This window comes from Miniopterus natalensis, unplaced genomic scaffold (genome assembly GCF_054644295.1).
Source record: "Miniopterus natalensis isolate mMinNat1 unplaced genomic scaffold, mMinNat1.hap1 Scaffold_75, whole genome shotgun sequence".
Lineage (NCBI taxonomy): Eukaryota > Metazoa > Chordata > Mammalia > Chiroptera > Miniopteridae > Miniopterus > Miniopterus natalensis.
The window spans coordinates 183,489-202,883 of record NW_028270002.1 but is presented as its reverse complement, the minus strand read 5'-3'; the positions used below and the strand labels follow the sequence as shown (position 1 = coordinate 202,883).

Here is a 19,395-nt window from a genome sequence, read left to right as displayed (position 1 = left end):
CCCGCCCTCCCGGCCACCCGCAAGGGGCCGCGTCGGGAGGGTGGGGGGTGGGAGTTGCGGGGGGCGCGGAGTTGCCTGGGCCCCCTGCCGGGTGCCTCCCCTGTGGGCGGCTTGCGGGATCGCGCCGTTCCCCGCCTTTCGGGGCACCGGGTCCCCCAAGGGGGACTCTGCGGTCTTCCCCGGCATAGCGCGGTCCGACGGGGCGCCACGCCGTCTCGGCGTGCCCTGTGGATCCCGGGAGGCGCCCTTCAGTGATGGTGGGGCCGGGGCTCCCATCCGGGAGCCGGGTTCCAGAGGATGCCACCGGACGTCGCCTCGCACGCCCCGCCCCTCCCAGACTCCTTCTCCAGGCGCACGAAACGCGCCGGGGCCGCCTGCTCCTGGGACAGCCCACGGGGGTCTCTGGCAAGGGCGGGAGACGGCCGGGGCTGGGAGGCTTGGGGCCGGCGGCGTCGGGGCGCTTGCGGCGGGGGGAGGGGAGCGGTCGCCTTCCGCTCGGCGGGCGGCGGGTCCGGGGCCCCGCCCCGGGGGGCCGTGGAATCATCTGGCGGGCAGGACAGGCCGGGGCGGCCTGGAGCGCGCAGCGGGCCCCGGGCGCGGGCGCGCTGGGGCTCGGCGGGCCGCCCGGCACGGGGCGGCCGAGAAGGAAAGAGAGCAAGGAAGGAAAAGGAGAGAGAGGGCCAAAGAAAAAGCCTACGGCACCCGGTATTCCCAGGCGGTCTCCCATCCAAGTACTAACCAGGCCCGACCCTGCTTAGCTTCCGAGATCAGACGAGATCGGGCGCGTTCAGGGTGGTATGGCCGTAGACGCTGGAGGCGGCCTCCCGGCGCCCCAAGAGCCTGCGCCTGCTCCCCTCCGCGGTCCCCGGGCCCCCGCACGCCCCGGCTGCGCCCGCGCCGCCTGCCGCGCGCCTCCCCGGGCCCCCGGAGACCGCTGCGGTGCGGGGCCCTGCCGGGGCGGCGCGCGCTTCCCTTCCCGAGCCCAGGGACGGTGCGGGGGGGGGGGCGGGGGGGTAGGGGAACCACAGCGCTTTTGCGGGAGGGACGCCCTGGGGGGCGCCCAAGGGGGTGCCCTCCCCACCCGCTCCGGACGCGGCCCCCTTGCGGGTGGCGGAGGGCGGGGACCGCCCCCGGCCTCCCGGGCCCCCCGCAAGCCGCCTCGGGATGGGGGGGGTGGGGGGTGGGGGGGGCGCGGCGTTGCCTGGGCCCCCGGCCGGGTGCCTCCCCTGTAGGCGCTTGCGGGATCGCGCCGTTCCCCGCCTTTCGGGGCACCGGGTCCCCCAAGGGGGACTCTGCGGTCTTCCCGGCATAGCGCCGTCCGACGGGGCGCCACGCCGTCTGGGCGTGCCCTGTGGATCCCGGGAGGCGCCCTTCAGTGATGGTGGGGCCGGGGCTCCCATCCGGGAGCCGGGTTCCCAGAGGATGCCACCGGACGTCGCCTCGCACGCCCCGCCCCTCCCAGACGCCTTCTCCAGGCGCAGGAAACGCGCCGGGGCCGCCTGCTCCTGGGACAGCCCACGGGGGTCTCTGGCAAGGGCGGGAGACGGCCGGGGCTGGGAGGCTTGGGGCCGGCGGCGTCGGGGCGCTTGCGGCGGGGGGAGGGGAGCGGTCGCCTTCGGCTCGGCGGGCGGCGGGGCCCGGGGCCCCGCCCCGGGGGCCGTGGAAACATCTGGCGGGCAGGACAGGCCGGGGCGGCCTGAGCGCGCAGCGGGTCCCGGGCGCGGGCGCGCTGGCGCTCGGCGGGCCGCCCGGCACGGGGCGGCCGAGAAAGGAAAGAGAGCAAGGAAGGGAAAAGGAGAGAGAGGGCCAAAGAAAAAGCCTAAGGCACCCGGTATTCCCAGGCGGTCTCCCATCCAAGTAATAACCAGGCCCGACCCTGCTTAGCTTCCGAGATCAGACGAGATCGGGCGCGTTCAGGGTGGTATGGCCGTAGACGCTGGAGGCGGCCTCCCCGCGCCCCAAGAGCCCGCGCCTCCTCCGCCTCCGCGGCCCCCGGGCCCCCGCACGCCCCGGCTGCGCCCGCGCCGCCTGCCGCGCGCCTCCCCGGGACCCCGGAGACCCCCGCGGTGCGGGGCCCTGCCGGGGCGGCGCGCGCTTCCCTTCCCGAGCCCAGGGACGGTGCGGGGGGCGGGGGGGGGGGACGACGACGACGACAGCGCTTTTGCGGGAGGGACGCCCTGGGGGGCGCCCAAGGGGGTGCCCTCCCCACCCGCTCCGGACGCGGCCCCCTTGCGGGTGGCGGAGGGCGGGGACCGCCCCCGGCCTCCCGGGCCACCCGCAAGCCGCCTCGGGATGGGGGGTGGGAGGTGCGGGGGGCGCGGAGTTGCCTGGGCCCCCTGCCGGGTGCCTCCCCTGTGGGCGGCTTGCGGGATCGCGCCGTTCCCCGCCTTTCGGGGCACCGGGTCCCCCAAGGGGGACTCTGCGGTCTTCCCCGGCATAGCGCGGTCCGACGGGGCGCCACGCCGTCTCGGCGTGCCCTGTGGATCCCGGAGGCGCCCTTCAGTGATGGTGGGGCCGGGGCTCCCATCCGGGAGCCGGGTTCCCAGAGGATGCCACCGGACGTCGCCTCGCACGCCCCGCCCCTCCCGCCCCTCCCAGACACCTTCTCCAGGCGCACCAAACGCGCCCGGGCCGCCTGCTCCTGGGACAGCCCACGGGGGTCTCTGCCAAGGGCGGGAGACGGCTGGGGCTGGGAGGCTTGGGGCCGGCGGCGTCGTGGGCAGCGGAGCGGCCGCGTTGCGCTGGGCGGGCGGCGGGGCCCGGGGCCCCGCCCCGGGGGCCGTGGAAACATCTGGCGGGCAGGACAGGCCCGGGCGGCTTGGAGCGCGCAGCGAGTCCCTGGCGCGGGCGTGCTGGGGCTCGGCGGTCCGCCCGGCAGGGGCGGCCGAGAAAGGAAAGAGAGCAAGGAAGGAAAAGGAGAGAGAGGGCCAAAGAAAAAGCCTATGGCACCCGGTATTCCCAGGCGGTCTCCCATCCAAGTACTAACCAGGCCCGACCCTGCTTAGCTTCCGAGATCAGACGAGATCGGGCGCGTTCAGGGTGGTATGGCCGTAGACGCTGGAGGCGGCCTCCCGGCGCCCCAAGAGCCCGCGCCTCCTCCGCCTCCGCGGCCCCCGGGCCCCCGCACGCCCCGGCTGCGCCCGCGCCGCCTGCCGCGCGCCTCCCCGGGACCCCGGAGACCCCCGCGGTGCGGGGCCCTGCCGGGGCGGCGCGCGCTTCCCTTCCCGAGCCCAGGGACGGTGCGGGGGGCGGGGGGGGGGACGACGACGACGAAAGCGCTTTTGCGGGAGGGACGCCCTGGGGGGCGCCCAAGGGGGTGCCCTCCCCACCCGCTCCGGACGCGGCCCCCTTGCGGGTGGCGGAGGGCGGGGACCGCCCCCGGCCTCCCGGCCACCCGCAAGCCGCCTCGGGATGGGGGGGTGGGAGTTGCGGGGGGCGCGGCGTTGCCTGGGCCCCCTGCCGGGTGCCTCCCCTGTGGGCGGCTTGCGGGATCGCGCCGTTCCCCGCCTTTCGGGGCACCGGGTCCCCCCAAGGGGGACTCTGCGGTCTTCCCCGGCATAGCGCGGTCCGACGGGGCGCCACGCCGTCTCGGCGTGCCCTGTGGATCCCGGGAGGCGCCCTTCAGTGATGGTGGGGCCGGGGCTCCCATCCGGGAGCCGGGTTCCCAGAGGATGCCACCGGACGTCGCCTCGCACGCCCCGCCCCTCCCGCCCCTCCCAGACACCTTCTCCAGGCGCACCAAACGCGCCCGGGCCGCCTGCTCCTGGGACAGCCCACGGGGGTCTCTGCCAAGGGCGGGAGACGGCTGGGCTGGGAGGCTTGGGGCCGGCGGCGTCGTGGGCAGCGGAGCGGCCGCGTTGTGCTGGGCGGGCGGCGGGGCCCGGGGCCCCGCCCCGGGGGCCGTGGAAACATCTGGCGGGCAGGACAGGCCGGGGCGGCTTGGAGCGCGCAGCGGGTCCCTGGCGCGGGCGTGCTGGGGCTCGGCGGTCCGCCCGGCAGGGGGCGGCCGAGAAAGGAAAGAGAGCAAGGAAGGAAAAGGAGAGAGAGGGCCAAAGAAAAAGCCTATGGCACCCGGTATTCCCAGGCGGTCTCCCATCCAAGTACTAACCAGGCCCGACCCTGCTTAGCTTCCGAGATCAGACGAGATCGGGCGCGTTCAGGGTGGTATGGCCGTAGACGCTGGAGGCGGCCTCCCGGCGCCCCAAGAGCCCGCGCCTGCTCCCCTCCGCGGCCCCCGGGCCCCCGCACGCCCCGGCTGCGCCCGCGCCGCCTGCCGCGCGCCGCCCCGGGCCCCCGGAGACCGCTGCCGTGCGGGGCCCTGCCGGGGCGGCGCGCGCTTCCCTTCCCGAGCCCAGGGACGGTGCGGGGGGGGGGCGGGGGGGTAGGGGAACCACAGCGCTTTTGCGGGAGGGACGCCCTGGGGGGCGCCCAAGGGGGTGCCCTCCCCACCCGCTCCGGACGCGGCCCCCTTGCGGGTGGCGGAGGGCGGGGACCGCCCCCGGCCTCCCGGACCCCCCGCAAGCCGCCTCGGGATGGGGGGGGTGGGGGGGTGGGGGGGGCGCGGCGTTGCCTGGGCTCCCGGCCGGGTGCCTCCCCTGTAGGCGGCTTGCGGGATCGCGCCGTTCCCCGCCTTTCGGGGCACCGGGTCCCCCAAGGGGGACTCTGCGGTCTTCCCCGGCATAGCGCCGTCCGACGGGGCGCCACGCCGTCTCGGCGTGCCCTGTGGATCCCGGGAGGCGCCCTTCAGTGATGGTGGGGCCGGGGCTCCCATCCGGGAGCCGGGTTCCCAGAGGATGCCACCGGACTTCGCCTCGCACGCCCCGCCCCTCCCAGACTCCTTCTCCAGGCGCACGAAACGCGCCGGGGCCGCCTGCTCCTGGGACAGCCCACGGGGGTCTCTGGCAAGGGCGGGAGACGGCCGGGGCTGGGAGGCTTGGGGCCGGCGGCGTCGGGGCGCTTGCGGCGGGGGGAGGGGAGCGGTCGCCTTCCGCTCGGCGGGCGGCGGGTCCCGGGGCCCCGCCCCGGGGGCCGTGGAAACATCTGGCGGGCAGGACAGGCCGGGGCGGCCTGGAGCGCGCAGCGGGCCCCGGGCGCGGGCGCGCTGGGGCTCGGCGGGCCGCCAGGCTCGGGGCGGCCGAGAAAGGAAAGAGAGCAAGGAAGGAAAAGGAGAGAGAGGGCCAAAGAAAAAGCCTACGGCACCCGGTATTCCCGGGCGGTCTCCCATCCAAGTACTAACCAGGCCCGACCCTGCTTAGCTTCCGAGATCAGACGAGATCGGGCGCGTCAGGGTGGTATGGCCGTAGACGCTGGAGGCGGCCTCCCGGCGCCCCAAGAGCCCGCGCCTCCTCCGCCTCCGCGGCCCCCGGGCCCCCGCACGCCCCGGCTGCGCCCGCGCCGCCTGCCGCGCGCCTCCCCGGGACCCCGGAGACCCCCGCGGTTCGGGGCCCTGCCGGGGCGGCGCGCGCTTCCCTTCCCGAGCCCAGGGACGGTGCGGGGGGCGGGGGGGGGGACGACGACGACGACAGCGCTTTTGCGGGAGGGACGCCCTGGGGGGCGCCCTAGGGGGTGCCCTCCCCACCGGCTCCGGACACGGCCCCCTTGCGGGTGGCGGAGGGCGGGGACCGCCCCCGGCCTCCCGGGCCACCCGCAAGCCGCCGGGGGATGGGGTGGGGGTTGCGCGGCGTTGCCTGGGCCCCCTGCCGGGTGCCTCCGCGGCGGGCGGCGCGCGGGATCACGCCGTTCCCCGCCTTTCGGGGCACCGGGTCCCCCAAGGGGGACTCTGCGGTCTTCCCCGGCATAGCGCGGTCCGACGGGGCGCCACGCCGTCTGGGCGTGCCCTGTGGATCCCGGGAGGCGCCCTTCAGTGATGGTGGGGCCGGGGCTCCCATCCGGGAGCCGGGTTCCCAGAGGATGCCACCGGACGTCGCCTCGCACGCCCCGCCCCTCCCAGACGCCTTCTCCAGGCGCACGAAACGCGCCGGGGGCCGCCTGCTCCTGGGACAGCCCACGGGGGTCTCTGGCAAGGGCGGGAGACGGCCGGGGCTGGGAGGCTTGGGGCCGGCGGCGTCGGGGCGCTTGCGGCGGGGGGAGGGGAGCGGTCGCCTTCGGCTCGGCGGGCGGCGGGTCCCGGGGCCCTGCCCCGGGGGCCGTGGAAACATCTGGCGGGCAGGACAGGCCGGGGCGGCCTGAGCGCGCAGCGGGTCCCGGGCGCGGGCGCGCTGGCGCTCGGCGGGCCGCCCGGCACGGGGCGGCCGAGAAAGGAAAGAGAGCAAGGAAGGAAAAGGAGAGAGAGGGGCCAAAGAAAAAGCCTACGGCACCCGGTATTCCCAGGCGGTCTCCCATCCAAGTACTAACCAGGCCCGACCCTGCTTAGCTTCCGAGATCAGACGAGATCGGGCGCGTTCAGGGTGGTATGGCCGTAGACGCTGGAGGCGGCCTCCCGGCGCCCCAAGAGCCCGCGCCTCCTCCGCCTCCGCGGCCCCCGGGCCCCCGCACGCCCCGGCTGCGCCCGCGCCGCCTGCCGCGCGCCTCCCCGGGCCCCCGGAGACCCCCGCGGTGCGGGGCCCTGCCGGGGCGGCGCGCGCTTCCCTTCCCGAGCCCAGGGACGGTGCGGGGGGGGGGCGGGGGGGTAGGGGGAACCACAGCGCTTTTGCGGGAGGGACGCCCTGGGGGGCGCCCAAGGGGGTGCCCTCCCCACCCGCTCCGGACGCGGCCCCCTTGCGGGTGGCGGAGGGCGGGGACCGCCCCCGGCCTCCCGGGCCACCCGCAAGCCGCCTCGGGATGGGGGGGTGGGAGTTGCGGGGGGCGCGGAGTTGCCTGGGCCCCCTGCCGGGTGCCTCCCCTGTGGGCGGCTTGCGGGATCGCGCCGTTCCCCGCCTTTCGGGGCACCGGGTCCCCCAAGGGGGACTCTGCGGTCTTCCCCGGCATAGCGCGGTCCGACGGGGCGCCACGCCGTCTCGGCGTGCCCTGTGGATCCCGGGAGGCGCCCTTCAGTGATGGTGGGGCCGGGGCTCCCATCCGGGAGCCGGGTTCCCAGAGGATGCCACCGGACGTCGCCTCGCACGCCCCGCCCCTCCCAGACTCCTTCTCCAGGCGCACGAAACGCGCCGGGGCCGCCTGCTCCTGGGACAGCCCACGGGGGTCTCTGGCAAGGGCGGGAGACGGCCGGGGCTGGGAGGCTTGGGGCCGGCGGCGTCGGGGCGCTTGCGGCGGGGGGAGGGGAGCGGTCGCCTTCCGCTCGGCGGGCGGCGGGTCCCGGGGCCCCGCCCCGGGGGCCGTGGAATCATCTGGCGGGCAGGACAGGCCGGGGCGGCCTGGAGCGCGCAGCGGGCCCCGGGCGCGGGCGCGCTGGGGCTCGGCGGGCCGCCCGGCACGGGGCGGCCGAGAAAGGAAAGAGAGCAAGGAAGGAAAAGGAGAGAGAGGGCCAAAGAAAAAGCCTACGGCACCCGGTATTCCCAGGCGGTCTCCCATCCAAGTACTAACCAGGCCCGACCCTGCTTAGCTTCCGAGATCAGACGAGATCGGGCGCGTTCAGGGTGGTATGGCCGTAGACGCTGGAGGCGGCCTCCCGGCGCCCCAAGAGCCTGCGCCTGCTCCCCTCCGCGGTCCCCGGGCCCCCGCACGCCCCGGCTGCGCCCGCGCCGCCTGCCGCGCGCCTCCCCGGGCCCCCGGAGACCGCTGCGGTGCGGGGCCCTGCCGGGGCGGCGCGCGCTTCCCTTCCCGAGCCCAGGGACGGTGCGGGGGGGGGGCGGGGGGGTAGGGGAACCACAGCGCTTTTGCGGGAGGGACGCCCTGGGGGGCGCCCAAGGGGGTGCCCTCCCCACCCGCTCCGGACGCGGCCCCCTTGCGGGTGGCGGAGGGCGGGGACCGCCCCCGGCCTCCCGGGCCCCCCCGCAAGCCGCCTCGGGATGGGGGGGGTGGGGGGTGGGGGGGGCGCGGCGTTGCCTGGGCCCCCGGCCGGGTGCCTCCCCTGTAGGCGGCTTGCGGGATCGCGCCGTTCCCCGCCTTTCGGGGCACCGGGTCCCCCAAGGGGGACTCTGCGGTCTTCCCCGGCATAGCGCCGTCCGACGGGGCGCCACGCCGTCTGGGCGTGCCCTGTGGATCCCGGGAGGCGCCCTTCAGTGATGGTGGGGCCGGGGCTCCCATCCGGGAGCCGGGTTCCCAGAGGATGCCACCGGACGTCGCCTCGCACGCCCCGCCCCTCCCAGACGCCTTCTCCAGGCGCAGGAAACGCGCCGGGGCCGCCTGCTCCTGGGACAGCCCACGGGGGTCTCTGGCAAGGGCGGGAGACGGCCGGGGCTGGGAGGCTTGGGGCCGGCGGCGTCGGGGCGCTTGCGGCGGGGGGAGGGGAGCGGTCGCCTTCGGCTCGGCGGGCGGCGGGTCCCGGGGCCCCGCCCCGGGGGCCGTGGAAACATCTGGCGGGCAGGACAGGCCGGGGCGGCCTGAGCGCGCAGCGGGTCCCGGGCGCGGGCGTGCTGGGGCTCGGCGGTCCGCCCGGCAGGGGGCGGCCGAGAAAGGAAAGAGAGCAAGGAAGGAAAAGGAGAGAGAGGGCCAAAGAAAAAGCCTATGGCACCCGGTATTCCCAGGCGGTCTCCCATCCAAGTACTAACCAGGCCCGACCCTGCTTAGCTTCCGAGATCAGACGAGATCGGGCGCGTTCAGGGTGGTATGGCCGTAGACGCTGGAGGCGGCCTCCCGGCGCCCCAAGAGCCCGCGCCTCCTCCGCCTCCGCGGCCCCCGGGCCCCCGCACGCCCCGGCTGCGCCCGCGCCGCCTGCCGCGCGCCTCCCCGGGACCCCGGAGACCCCCGCGGTGCGGGGCCCTGCCGGGGCGGCGCGCGCTTCCCTTCCCGAGCCCAGGGACGGTGCGGGGGGCGGGGGGGGGGACGACGACGACGAAAGCGCTTTTGCGGGAGGGACGCCCTGGGGGGCGCCCAAGGGGGTGCCCTCCCCACCCGCTCCGGACGCGGCCCCCTTGCGGGTGGCGGAGGGCGGGGACCGCCCCCGGCCTCCCGGGCCACCCGCAAGCCGCCTCGGGATGGGGGGGTGGGAGTTGCGGGGGGCGCGGCGTTGCCTGGGCCCCCTGCCGGGTGCCTCCCCTGTGGGCGGCTTGCGGGATCGCGCCGTTCCCCGCCTTTCGGGGCACCGGGTCCCCCAAGGGGGACTCTGCGGTCTTCCCCGGCATAGCGCGGTCCGACGGGGCGCCACGCCGTCTCGGCGTGCCCTGTGGATCCCGGGAGGCGCCCTTCAGTGATGGTGGGGCCGGGGCTCCCATCCGGGAGCCGGGTTCCCAGAGGATGCCACCGGACGTCGCCTCGCACGCCCCGCCCCTCCCGCCCCTCCCAGACACCTTCTCCAGGCGCACCAAACGCGCCCGGGCCGCCTGCTCCTGGGACAGCCCACGGGGGTCTCTGCCAAGGGCGGGAGACGGCTGGGGCTGGGAGGCTTGGGGCCGGCGGCGTCGTGGGCAGCGGAGCGGCCGCGTTGCGCTGGGCGGGCGGCGGGGCCCGGGGCCCCGCCCCGGGGGCCGTGGAAACATCTGGCGGGCAGGACAGGCCGGGGCGGCTTGGAGCGCGCAGCGGGTCCCTGGCGCGGGCGTGCTGGGGCTCGGCGGTCCGCCCGGCAGGGGGCGGCCGAGAAAGGAAAGAGAGCAAGGAAGGAAAAGGAGAGAGAGGGCCAAAGAAAAAGCCTATGGCACCCGGTATTCCCAGGCGGTCTCCCATCCAAGTACTAACCAGGCCCGACCCTGCTTAGCTTCCGAGATCAGACGAGATCGGGCGCGTTCAGGGTGGTATGGCCGTAGACGCTGGAGGCGGCCTCCCGGCGCCCCAAGAGCCCGCGCCTGCTCCCCTCCGCGGCCCCCGGGCCCCCGCACGCCCCGGCTGCGCCCGCGCCGCCTGCCGCGCGCCGCCCCGGGCCCCCGGAGACCGCTGCCGTGCGGGGCCCTGCCGGGGCGGCGCGCGCTTCCCTTCCCGAGCCCAGGGACGGTGCGGGGGGGGGGGCGGGGGGGTAGGGGAACCACAGCGCTTTTGCGGGAGGGACGCCCTGGGGGGCGCCCAAGGGGGTGCCCTCCCCACCCGCTCCGGACGCGGCCCCCTTGCGGGTGGCGGAGGGCGGGGACCGCCCCCGGCCTCCCGGACCCCCCGCAAGCCGCCTCGGGATGGGGGGGGTGGGGGGTGGGGGGGGCGCGGCGTTGCCTGGGCCCCCGGCCGGGTGCCTCCCCTGTAGGCGGCTTGCGGGATCGCGCCGTTCCCCGCCTTTCGGGGCACCGGGTCCCCAAGGGGGACTCTGCGGTCTTCCCCGGCATAGCGCCGTCCGACGGGGCGCCACGCCGTCTCGGCGTGCCCTGTGGATCCCGGGAGGCGCCCTTCAGTGATGGTGGGGCCGGGGCTCCCATCCGGGAGCCGGGTTCCCAGAGGATGCCACCGGACTTCGCCTCGCACGCCCCGCCCCTCCCAGACTCCTTCTCCAGGCGCACGAAACGCGCCGGGGCCGCCTGCTCCTGGGACAGCCCACGGGGGTCTCTGGCAAGGGCGGGAGACGGCCGGGGCTGGGAGGCTTGGGGCCGGCGGCGTCGGGGCGCTTGCGGCGGGGGGAGGGGAGCGGTCGCCTTCCGCTCGGCGGGCGGCGGGTCCCGGGGCCCCGCCCCGGGGGCCGTGGAAACATCTGGCGGGCAGGACAGGCCGGGGCGGCCTGGAGCGCGCAGCGGGCCCCGGGCGCGGGCGCGCTGGGGCTCGGCGGGCCGCCAGGCACGGGGCGGCCGAGAAAGGAAAGAGAGCAAGGAAGGAAAAGGAGAGAGAGGGCCAAAGAAAAAGCCTATGGCACCCGGTATTCCCAGGCGGTCTCCCATCCAAGTACTAACCAGGCCCGACCCTGCTTAGCTTCCGAGATCAGACGAGATCGGGCGCGTTCAGGGTGGTATGGCCGTAGACGCTGGAGGCGGCCTCCCGGCGCCCCAAGAGCCCGCGCCTGCTCCCCTCCGCGGCCCCGGGACCCCCGCACGCCCCGGCTGCGCCCGCGCCGCCTGCCGCGCGCCGCCCCGGGCCCCCGGAGACCGCTGCCGTGCGGGGCCCTGCCGGGGCGGCGCGCGCTTCCCTTCCCGAGCCCAGGGACGGTGCGCGGGGGGGGCGGGGGGGTAGGGGAACCACAGCGCTTTTGCGGGAGGGACGCCCTGGGGGGCGCCCAAGGGGGTGCCCTCCCCACCCGCTCCGGACGCGGCCCCCTTGCGGGTGGCGGAGGGCGGGGACCGCCCCCGGCCTCCCGGGCCCCCCGCAAGCCGCCTCGGGATGGGGGGGGTGGGGGGTGGGGGGGGCGCGGCGTTGCCTGGGCCCCCGGCCGGGTGCCTCCCCTGTAGGCGGCTTGCGGGATCGCGCCGTTCCCCGCCTTTCGGGGCACCGGGTCCCCCAAGGGGGACTCTGCGGTCTTCCCCGGCATAGCGCCGTCCGACGGGGCGCCACGCCGTCTGGGCGTGCCCTGTGGATCCCGGGAGGCGCCCTTCAGTGATGGTGGGGCCGGGGCTCCCATCCGGGAGCCGGGTTCCCAGAGGATGCCACCGGACGTCGCCTCGCACGCCCCGCCCCTCCCAGACGCCTTCTCCAGGCGCAGGAAACGCGCCGGGGCCGCCTGCTCCTGGGACAGCCCACGGGGGTCTCTGGCAAGGGCGGGAGACGGCCGGGGCTGGGAGGCTTGGGGCCGGCGGCGTCGCGGCGCTTGCGGCGGGGGGAGGGGAGCGGTCGCCTTCCGCTCGGCGGGCGGCGGGTCCCGGGGCCCCGCCCCGGGGGCCGTGGAAACATCTGGCGGGCAGGACAGGCCGGGGCGGCCTGGAGCGCGCAGCGGGCCCCGGGCGCGGGCGCGCTGGGGCTCGGCGGGCCGCCCGGCACGGGGCGGCCGAGAAAGGAAAGAGAGCAAGGAAGGAAAAGGAGAGAGAGGGCCAAAGAAAAAGCCTACGGCACCCGGTATTCCCAGGCGGTCTCCCATCCAAGTACTAACCAGGCCCGACCCTGCTTAGCTTCCGAGATCAGACGAGATCGGGCGCGTTCAGGGTGGTATGGCCGTAGACGCTGGAGGCGGCCTCCCGGCGCCCCAAGAGCCCGCGCCTGCTCCCCTCCGCGGCCCCCGGACCCCCGCACGCCCCGGCTGCGCCCGCGCCGCCTGCCGCGCGCCGCCCCGGGCCCCCGGAGACCCCCGCGGTGCGGGGCCCTGCCGGGGCGGCGCGCGCTTCCCTTCCCGAGCCCAGGGACGGTGCGGGGGGCGGGGGGGGGGGACGACGACGACGACAGCGCTTTTGCGGGAGGGACGCCCTGGGGGGCGCCCAAGGGGGTGCCCTCCCCACCCGCTCCGGACGCGGCCCCCTTGCGGGTGGCGGAGGGCGGGGACCGCCCCCGGCCTCCCGGGCCCCCCGCAAGCCGCCTCGGGATGGGGGGGGGTGGGGGGTGGGGGGGGCGCGGCGTTGCCTGGGCCCCCGGCCGGGTGCCTCCCCTGTAGGCGGCTTGCGGGATCGCGCCGTTCCCCGCCTTTCGGGGCACCGGGTCCCCCAAGGGGGACTCTGCGGTCTTCCCCGGCATAGCGCCGTCCGACGGGGCGCCACGCCGTCTGGGCGTGCCCTGTGGATCCCGGGAGGCGCCCTTCAGTGATGGTGGGGCCGGGGCTCCCATCCAGGAGCCGGGTTCCCAGAGGATGCCACCGGACGTCGCCTCGCACGCCCCGCCCCTCCCAGACGCCTTCTCCAGGCGCAGGAAACGCGCCGGGGCCGCCTGCTCCTGGGACAGCCCACGGGGGTCTCTGGCAAGGGCGGGAGACGGCCGGGGCTGGGAGGCTTGGGGCCGGCGGCGTCGCGGCGCTTGCGGCGGGGGGAGGGGAGCGGTCGCCTTCCGCTCGGCGGGCGGCGGGTCCCGGGGCCCCGCCCCGGGGGCCGTGGAAACATCTGGCGGGCAGGACAGGCCGGGGCGGCCTGGAGCGCGCAGCGGGCCCCGGGCGCGGGCGCGCTGGGGCTCGGCGGGCCGCCCGGCACGGGGCGGCCGAGAAAGGAAAGAGAGCAAGGAAGGAAAAGGAGAGAGAGGGCCAAAGAAAAAGCCTACGGCACCCGGTATTCCCAGGCGGTCTCCCATCCAAGTACTAACCAGGCCCGACCCTGCTTAGCTTCCGAGATCAGACGAGATCGGGCGCGTTCAGGGTGGTATGGCCGTAGACGCTGGAGGCGGCCTCCCGGCGCCCCAAGAGCCCGCGCCTCCTCCGCCTCCGCGGCCCCCGGGCCCCCGCACGCCCCGGCTGCGCCCGCGCCGCCTGCCGCGCGCCTCCCCGGGACCCCGGAGACCCCCGCGGTGCGGGGCCCTGCCGGGGCGGCGCGCGCTTCCCTTCCCGAGCCCAGGGACGGTGCGGGGGGCGGGGGGGGGGGACGACGACGACGACAGCGCTTTTGCGGGAGGGACGCCCTGGGGGGCGCCCAAGGGGGTGCCCTCCCCACCCGCTCCGGACGCGGCCCCCTTGCGGGTGGCGGAGGGCGGGGACCGCCCCCGGCCTCCCGGGCCCCCCGCAAGCCGCCTCGGGATGGGGGGGGTGGGGGGTGGGGGGGGCGCGGCGTTGCCTGGGCCCCCGGCCGGGTGCCTCCCCTGTAGGCGGCTTGCGGGATCGCGCCGTTCCCCGCCTTTCGGGGCACCGGGTCCCCCAAGGGGGACTCTGCGGTCTTCCCCGGCATAGCGCCGTCCGACGGGGCGCCACGCCGTCTGGGCGTGCCCTGTGGATCCCGGGAGGCGCCCTTCAGTGATGGTGGGGCCGGGGCTCCCATCCGGGAGCCGGGTTCCCAGAGGATGCCACCGGACGTCGCCTCGCACGCCCCGCCCCTCCCAGACGCCTTCTCCAGGCGCAGGAAACGCGCCGGGGCCGCCTGCTCCTGGGACAGCCCACGGGGGTCTCTGGCAAGGGCGGGAGACGGCCGGGGCTGGGAGGCTTGGGGCCGGCGGCGTCGGGGCGCTTGCGGCGGGGGGAGGGGAGCGGTCGCCTTCGGCTCGGCGGGCGGCGGGTCCCGGGGCCCCGCCCCGGGGGCCGTGGAAACATCTGGCGGGCAGGACAGGCCGGGGCGGCCTGAGCGCGCAGCGGGTCCCGGGCGCGGGCGTGCTGGGGCTCGGCGGTCCGCCCGGCAGGGGGCGGCCGAGAAAGGAAAGAGAGCAAGGAAGGAAAAGGAGAGAGAGGGCCAAAGAAAAAGCCTATGGCACCCGGTATTCCCAGGCGGTCTCCCATCCAAGTACTAACCAGGCCCGACCCTGCTTAGCTTCCGAGATCAGACGAGATCGGGCGCGTTCAGGGTGGTATGGCCGTAGACGCTGGAGGCGGCCTCCCGGCGCCCCAAGAGCCCGCGCCTCCTCCGCCTCCGCGGCCCCCGGGCCCCCGCACGCCCCGGCTGCGCCCGCGCCGCCTGCCGCGCGCCTCCCCGGGACCCCGGAGACCCCCGCGGTGCGGGGCCCTGCCGGGGCGGCGCGCGCTTCCCTTCCCGAGCCCAGGGACGGTGCGGGGGGCGGGGGGGGGGGACGACGACGACGAAAGCGCTTTTGCGGGAGGGACGCCCTGGGGGGCGCCCAAGGGGGTGCCCTCCCCACCCGCTCCGGACGCGGCCCCCTTGCGGGTGGCGGAGGGCGGGGACCGCCCCCGGCCTCCCGGGCCACCCGCAAGCCGCCTCGGGATGGGGGGGTGGGAGTTGCGGGGGGCGCGGCGTTGCCTGGGCCCCCTGCCGGGTGCCTCCCCTGTGGGCGGCTTGCGGGATCGCGCCGTTCCCCGCCTTTCGGGGCACCGGGTCCCCCAAGGGGGACTCTGCGGTCTTCCCCGGCATAGCGCGGTCCGACGGGGCGCCACGCCGTCTCGGCGTGCCCTGTGGATCCCGGGAGGCGCCCTTCAGTGATGGTGGGGCCGGGGCTCCCATCCGGGAGCCGGGTTCCCAGAGGATGCCACCGGACGTCGCCTCGCACGCCCCGCCCCTCCCGCCCCTCCCAGACACCTTCTCCAGGCGCACCAAACGCGCCCGGGCCGCCTGCTCCTGGGACAGCCCACGGGGGTCTCTGCCAAGGGCGGGAGACGGCTGGGGCTGGGAGGCTTGGGGCCGGCGGCGTCGTGGGCAGCGGAGCGGCCGCGTTGCGCTGGGCGGGCGGCGGGGCCCGGGGCCCCGCCCCGGGGGCCGTGGAAACATCTGGCGGGCAGGACAGGCCGGGGCGGCTTGGAGCGCGCAGCGGGTCCCTGGCGCGGGCGTGCTGGGGCTCGGCGGTCCGCCCGGCAGGGGGCGGCCGAGAAAGGAAAGAGAGCAAGGAAGGAAAAGGAGAGAGAGGGCCAAAGAAAAAGCCTATGGCACCCGGTATTCCCAGGCGGTCTCCCATCCAAGTACTAACCAGGCCCGACCCTGCTTAGCTTCCGAGATCAGACGAGATCGGGCGCGTTCAGGGTGGTATGGCCGTAGACGCTGGAGGCGGCCTCCCGGCGCCCCAAGAGCCCGCGCCTGCTCCCCTCCGCGGCCCCCGGGCCCCCGCACGCCCCGGCTGCGCCCGCGCCGCCTGCCGCGCGCCGCCCCGGGCCCCCGGAGACCGCTGCCGTGCGGGGCCCTGCCGGGGCGGCGCGCGCTTCCCTTCCCGAGCCCAGGGACGGTGCGGGGGGGGGGGCGGGGGGGTAGGGGAACCACAGCGCTTTTGCGGGAGGGACGCCCTGGGGGGCGCCCAAGGGGGTGCCCTCCCCACCCGCTCCGGACGCGGCCCCCTTGCGGGTGGCGGAGGGCGGGGACCGCCCCCGGCCTCCCGGACCCCCCGCAAGCCGCCTCGGGATGGGGGGGGTGGGGGGTGGGGGGGGCGCGGCGTTGCCTGGGCCCCCGGCCGGGTGCCTCCCCTGTAGGCGGCTTGCGGGATCGCGCCGTTCCCCGCCTTTCGGGGCACCGGGTCCCCAAGGGGGACTCTGCGGTCTTCCCCGGCATAGCGCCGTCCGACGGGGCGCCACGCCGTCTCGGCGTGCCCTGTGGATCCCGGGAGGCGCCCTTCAGTGATGGTGGGGCCGGGGCTCCCATCCGGGAGCCGGGTTCCCAGAGGATGCCACCGGACTTCGCCTCGCACGCCCCGCCCCTCCCAGACTCCTTCTCCAGGCGCACGAAACGCGCCGGGGCCGCCTGCTCCTGGGACAGCCCACGGGGGTCTCTGGCAAGGGCGGGAGACGGCCGGGGCTGGGAGGCTTGGGGCCGGCGGCGTCGGGGCGCTTGCGGCGGGGGGAGGGGAGCGGTCGCCTTCCGCTCGGCGGGCGGCGGGTCCCGGGGCCCCGCCCCGGGGGCCGTGGAAACATCTGGCGGGCAGGACAGGCCGGGGCGGCCTGGAGCGCGCAGCGGGCCCCGGGCGCGGGCGCGCTGGGGCTCGGCGGGCCGCCAGGCACGGGGCGGCCGAGAAAGGAAAGAGAGCAAGGAAGGAAAAGGAGAGAGAGGGCCAAAGAAAAAGCCTATGGCACCCGGTATTCCCAGGCGGTCTCCCATCCAAGTACTAACCAGGCCCGACCCTGCTTAGCTTCCGAGATCAGACGAGATCGGGCGCGTTCAGGGTGGTATGGCCGTAGACGCTGGAGGCGGCCTCCCGGCGCCCCAAGAGCCCGCGCCTGCTCCCCTCCGCGGCCCCGGGACCCCCGCACGCCCCGGCTGCGCCCGCGCCGCCTGCCGCGCGCCGCCCCGGGCCCCCGGAGACCGCTGCCGTGCGGGGCCCTGCCGGGGCGGCGCGCGCTTCCCTTCCCGAGCCCAGGGACGGTGCGCGGGGGGGGCGGGGGGGTAGGGGAACCACAGCGCTTTTGCGGGAGGGACGCCCTGGGGGGCGCCCAAGGGGGTGCCCTCCCCACCCGCTCCGGACGCGGCCCCCTTGCGGGTGGCGGAGGGCGGGGACCGCCCCCGGCCTCCCGGGCCCCCCGCAAGCCGCCTCGGGATGGGGGGGGTGGGGGGTGGGGGGGGCGCGGCGTTGCCTGGGCCCCCGGCCGGGTGCCTCCCCTGTAGGCGGCTTGCGGGATCGCGCCGTTCCCCGCCTTTCGGGGCACCGGGTCCCCCAAGGGGGACTCTGCGGTCTTCCCCGGCATAGCGCCGTCCGACGGGGCGCCACGCCGTCTGGGCGTGCCCTGTGGATCCCGGGAGGCGCCCTTCAGTGATGGTGGGGCCGGGGCTCCCATCCGGGAGCCGGGTTCCCAGAGGATGCCACCGGACGTCGCCTCGCACGCCCCGCCCCTCCCAGACGCCTTCTCCAGGCGCAGGAAACGCGCCGGGGCCGCCTGCTCCTGGGACAGCCCACGGGGGTCTCTGGCAAGGGCGGGAGACGGCCGGGGCTGGGAGGCTTGGGGCCGGCGGCGTCGCGGCGCTTGCGGCGGGGGGAGGGGAGCGGTCGCCTTCCGCTCGGCGGGCGGCGGGTCCCGGGGCCCCGCCCCGGGGGCCGTGGAAACATCTGGCGGGCACGACAGGCCGGGGCGGCCTGGAGCGCGCAGCGGGCCCCGGGCGCGGGCGCGCTGGCGCTCGGCGGGCCGCCCGGCACGGGGCGGCCGAGAAAGGAAAGAGAGCAAGGAAGGAAAAGGAGAGAGAGGGCCAAAGAAAAAGCCTACGGCACCCGGTATTCCCAGGCGGTCTCCCATCCAAGTACTAACCAGGCCCGACCCTGCTTAGCTTCCGAGATCAGACGAGATCGGGCGCGTTCAGGGTGGTATGGCCGTAGACGCTGGAGGCGGCCTCCCGGCGCCCCAAGAGCCCGCGCCTCCTCCGCCTCCGCGGCCCCCGGGCCCCCGCACGCCCCGGCTGCGCCCGCGCCGCCTGCCGCGCGCCTCCCCGGGACCCCGGAGACCCCCGCGGTGCGGGGCCCTGCCGGGGCGGCGCGCGCTTCCCTTCCCGAGCCCAGGGACGGTGCGGGGGGCGGGGGGGGGGGGACGACGACGACGACAGCGCTTTTGCGGGAGGGACGCCCTGGGGGGCGCCCTAGGGGGTGCCCTCCCCACCGGCTCCGGACACGGCCCCCTTGCGGGTGGCGGAGGGCGGGGACCGCCCCCGGCCTCCCGGGCCACCCGCAAGCCGCCGGGGGGATGGGGTGGGGGTTGCGCGGCGTTGCCTGGGCCCCCTGCCGGGTGCCTCCGCGGCGGGCGGCGCGCGGGATCACGCCGTTCCCCGCCTTTCGGGGCACCGGGTCCCCCAAGGGGGACTCTGCGGTCTTCCCCGGCATAGCGCGGTCCGACGGGGCGCCACGCCGTCTGGGCGTGCCCTGTGGATCCCGGGAGGCGCCCTTCAGTGATGGTGGGGCCGGGGCTCCCATCCGGGAGCCGGGTTCCCAGAGGATGCCACCGGACGTCGCCTCGCACGCCCCGCCCCTCCCAGACGCCTTCTCCAGGCGCACGAAACGCGCCGGGGGCCGCCTGCTCCTGGGACAGCCCACGGGGGTCTCTGGCAAGGGCGGGAGACGGCCGGGGCTGGGAGGCTTGGGGCCGGCGGCGTCGGGGCGCTTGCGGCGGGGGGAGGGGAGCGGTCGCCTTCGGCTCGGCGGGCGGCGGGTCCCGGGGCCCTGCCCCGGGGGCCGTGGAAACATCTGGCGGGCAGGACAGGACGGGGCGGCCTGAGCGCGCAGCGGGTCCCGGGCGCGGGCGCGCTGGCGCTCGGCGGGCCGCCCGGCACGGGGCGGCCGAGAAAGGAAAGAGAGCAAGGAAGGAAAAGGAGAGAGAGGGCCAAAGAAAAAGCCTACGGCACCCGGTATTCCCAGGCGGTCTCCCATCCAAGTACTAACCAGGCCCGACCCTGCTTAGCTTCCGAGATCAGACGAGATCGGGCGCGTTCAGGGTGGTATGGCCGTAGACGCTGGAGGCGGCCTCCCGGCGCCCCAAGAGCCCGCGCCTCCTCCGCCTCCGCGGCCCCCGGGCCCCCGCACGCCCCGGCTGCGCCCGCGCCGCCTGCCGCGCGCCTCCCCGGGCCCCCGGAGACCCCCGCGGTGCGGGGCCCTGCCGGGGCGGCGCGCGCTTCCCTTCCCGAGCCCAGGGACGGTGCGGGGGGGGGGCGGGGGGGTAGGGGAACCACAGCGCTTTTGCGGGAGGGACGCCCTGGGGGGCGCCCAAGGGGGTGCCCTCCCCACCCGCTCCGGACGCGGCCCCCTTGCGGGTGGCTGAGGGCGGGGACCGCCCCCGGCCTCCCGGGCCACCCGCAAGCCGCCTCGGGATGGGGGGGTGGGAGTTGCGGGGGGCGCGGAGTTGCCTGGGCCCCCTGCCGGGTGCCTCCCCTGTGGGCGGCTTGCGGGATCGCGCCGTTCCCCGCCTTTCGGGGCACCGGGTCCCCCAAGGGGGACTCTGCGGTCTTCCCCGGCATAGCGCGGTCCGACGGGGCGCCACGCCGTCTCGGCGTGCCCTGTGGATCCCGGGAGGCGCCCTTCAGTGATGGTGGGGCC

The 19,395-nt window shown here is 77.4% G+C and overlaps 17 non-coding genes across 17 annotated transcripts; all 17 read right to left on the bottom strand.

Moving 5' to 3' along the window:
* Positions 1 to 690: 690 nt before the first annotated feature.
* On the bottom strand, positions 691 to 809 carry LOC148090285 (5S ribosomal RNA). The gene has a single exon (XR_015713939.1). It is a non-coding gene; the product is annotated as a 5S ribosomal RNA (ribosomal RNA).
* A 1,007-nt stretch (positions 810 to 1,816) lies between these two features.
* On the bottom strand, positions 1,817 to 1,935 carry LOC148090284 (5S ribosomal RNA). Its single transcript, XR_015713915.1, has one exon. It is a non-coding gene; the product is annotated as a 5S ribosomal RNA (ribosomal RNA).
* Positions 1,936 to 2,937: 1,002 nt separating this feature from the next.
* LOC148090283 (5S ribosomal RNA) lies at positions 2,938 to 3,056 on the bottom strand. The gene has a single exon (XR_015713905.1). It is a non-coding gene; the product is annotated as a 5S ribosomal RNA (ribosomal RNA).
* Positions 3,057 to 4,059: 1,003 nt separating this feature from the next.
* Positions 4,060 to 4,178, bottom strand: LOC148090282 (5S ribosomal RNA). Its single transcript, XR_015713904.1, has one exon. It is a non-coding gene; the product is annotated as a 5S ribosomal RNA (ribosomal RNA).
* Positions 4,179 to 5,187: 1,009 nt separating this feature from the next.
* On the bottom strand, positions 5,188 to 5,305 carry LOC148090281 (5S ribosomal RNA). Its single transcript, XR_015713908.1, has one exon. It is a non-coding gene; the product is annotated as a 5S ribosomal RNA (ribosomal RNA).
* A 1,000-nt stretch (positions 5,306 to 6,305) lies between these two features.
* Positions 6,306 to 6,424, bottom strand: LOC148090280 (5S ribosomal RNA). The gene has a single exon (XR_015713938.1). It is a non-coding gene; the product is annotated as a 5S ribosomal RNA (ribosomal RNA).
* A 1,009-nt stretch (positions 6,425 to 7,433) lies between these two features.
* On the bottom strand, positions 7,434 to 7,552 carry LOC148090279 (5S ribosomal RNA). The gene has a single exon (XR_015713937.1). It is a non-coding gene; the product is annotated as a 5S ribosomal RNA (ribosomal RNA).
* A 1,008-nt stretch (positions 7,553 to 8,560) lies between these two features.
* LOC148090278 (5S ribosomal RNA) lies at positions 8,561 to 8,679 on the bottom strand. The gene has a single exon (XR_015713903.1). It is a non-coding gene; the product is annotated as a 5S ribosomal RNA (ribosomal RNA).
* Positions 8,680 to 9,683: 1,004 nt separating this feature from the next.
* LOC148090277 (5S ribosomal RNA) lies at positions 9,684 to 9,802 on the bottom strand. Its single transcript, XR_015713901.1, has one exon. It is a non-coding gene; the product is annotated as a 5S ribosomal RNA (ribosomal RNA).
* Positions 9,803 to 10,810: 1,008 nt separating this feature from the next.
* On the bottom strand, positions 10,811 to 10,929 carry LOC148090276 (5S ribosomal RNA). Its single transcript, XR_015713900.1, has one exon. It is a non-coding gene; the product is annotated as a 5S ribosomal RNA (ribosomal RNA).
* A 1,008-nt stretch (positions 10,930 to 11,937) lies between these two features.
* On the bottom strand, positions 11,938 to 12,056 carry LOC148090275 (5S ribosomal RNA). The gene has a single exon (XR_015713936.1). It is a non-coding gene; the product is annotated as a 5S ribosomal RNA (ribosomal RNA).
* A 1,011-nt stretch (positions 12,057 to 13,067) lies between these two features.
* Positions 13,068 to 13,186, bottom strand: LOC148090274 (5S ribosomal RNA). Its single transcript, XR_015713934.1, has one exon. It is a non-coding gene; the product is annotated as a 5S ribosomal RNA (ribosomal RNA).
* Positions 13,187 to 14,196: 1,010 nt separating this feature from the next.
* Positions 14,197 to 14,315, bottom strand: LOC148090273 (5S ribosomal RNA). Its single transcript, XR_015713899.1, has one exon. It is a non-coding gene; the product is annotated as a 5S ribosomal RNA (ribosomal RNA).
* Positions 14,316 to 15,320: 1,005 nt separating this feature from the next.
* LOC148090272 (5S ribosomal RNA) lies at positions 15,321 to 15,439 on the bottom strand. Its single transcript, XR_015713898.1, has one exon. It is a non-coding gene; the product is annotated as a 5S ribosomal RNA (ribosomal RNA).
* Positions 15,440 to 16,447: 1,008 nt separating this feature from the next.
* Positions 16,448 to 16,566, bottom strand: LOC148090271 (5S ribosomal RNA). The gene has a single exon (XR_015713897.1). It is a non-coding gene; the product is annotated as a 5S ribosomal RNA (ribosomal RNA).
* A 1,008-nt stretch (positions 16,567 to 17,574) lies between these two features.
* LOC148090270 (5S ribosomal RNA) lies at positions 17,575 to 17,693 on the bottom strand. Its single transcript, XR_015713933.1, has one exon. It is a non-coding gene; the product is annotated as a 5S ribosomal RNA (ribosomal RNA).
* Positions 17,694 to 18,695: 1,002 nt separating this feature from the next.
* LOC148090269 (5S ribosomal RNA) lies at positions 18,696 to 18,814 on the bottom strand. The gene has a single exon (XR_015713932.1). It is a non-coding gene; the product is annotated as a 5S ribosomal RNA (ribosomal RNA).
* Between the last annotated feature and the right edge of the window lie 581 nt (positions 18,815 to 19,395).